The 628-nt window shown below is 44.1% G+C and overlaps 1 protein-coding gene across 6 annotated transcripts in view; it reads right to left on the reverse strand.

Moving 5' to 3' along the window:
- Positions 1-628, reverse strand: part of LOC106873001 (uncharacterized) — a 75,230-nt gene that overhangs the window by 62,971 nt on the left and 11,631 nt on the right. The gene's annotated exons all lie outside the window — the stretch shown is intronic.

Genomic DNA, 628 nt, shown 5'->3' on the forward strand with positions numbered 1-628 from the left:
ACACACACACACACACACACACACACACACACACACACATTCATGCTAGGCGCAGGCGTGACTGTGTGGTAAGATGTTTGCTTCTCAACCACATGGTTTTGGGTTCAGTCCCACAGCATGGCACTTTGACCAAGTGTCTTCTGCTGTAGCCTCGGACTGACCGAAGACATGGTGAACGGAAACTTAAAGAAGCTCATCGCATGTGTGTGTATGTGTGTGAGTGTGTGTGTATTTGTGTATGTGTGTGTGTGTGTGCGCGCGTTTATCCATGCGTCTGTGTTTGTGTTTGACGACCCACCAGCGCTTGACAACCGGTGTTGATTTGTTTACGCCCCCTGTAACTTAGCGGTTCGGTAAAAAGTATATGATAAAATAAGCAGCAGAGGTTATGAAAAAAGTCCTGGGGTAAATTTGTTCGATTGAACCCGTCAAGGCGGAACTCCAGCATGGCTGCGGTCTAATAACAGAAACAAGTAAAAGATAAAAGATTATGTATGTATGTATGTATGTATGTATGTATGTATGTATAGATGGATAGATGGATGGATGGATGGATGGATGGATGGATGGATGGATGGATGGATGGATGCGTGTGTGTGTAAATAGATATAGTGTTTTATTGAAGCTG

Source organism: Octopus bimaculoides, chromosome 3, assembly GCF_001194135.2.
Source record: "Octopus bimaculoides isolate UCB-OBI-ISO-001 chromosome 3, ASM119413v2, whole genome shotgun sequence".
Classification (NCBI taxonomy): Eukaryota; Metazoa; Mollusca; class Cephalopoda; order Octopoda; family Octopodidae; genus Octopus; species Octopus bimaculoides.